The sequence below is a fragment of the Phalaenopsis equestris genome, unplaced genomic scaffold (assembly GCF_001263595.1).
Source record: "Phalaenopsis equestris unplaced genomic scaffold, ASM126359v1 Scaffold000137, whole genome shotgun sequence".
Taxonomy (NCBI): Eukaryota; Viridiplantae; Streptophyta; class Magnoliopsida; order Asparagales; family Orchidaceae; genus Phalaenopsis; species Phalaenopsis equestris.
In genome coordinates, this window is record NW_018164579.1 from 700,814 (window position 1) to 701,270 (window position 457).

The window sequence follows — 457 nt, forward strand, 5'->3', positions numbered from 1 at the left end:
CTTTTTTTTCTTTGAGAAGCTTTTTGTGCTGCTGTGCCTTAGCACTCTCGAGGTACCCCTCCCTTCCCCCTTTCTTTGGTGCCCTGTTTCCTTGCGGTTTTCTTCTTGGCCGAGGCTTTGAGCCTGTTTCTGTTGGATGATACAGCATGCTAATTTTTCCTTTACTTGTCTGAAATGAAATTTGAGCATATGTTAAGTTTAGACTTAGTTACTTGCTTAAACTAGGGAGGCTTTGGCATGTTATGTCTTACTCTTACTTAAAATGAAGTTTGGGGAGGTGGCATTCTACTGTTTTGTACATGTTTGGAGAAAGGGCTCGGTTTTGGGCTTCCTGCGGTTCTCCCCAGCTTGAAATGCAGGCTATAAATTTTTTTTTAAATATGGATAGCCCTGCATCTTGTTTTTAGAGTTTGACTTAACTTTTCATGAGGCATCTCCCCTATTCATACATTTGTTG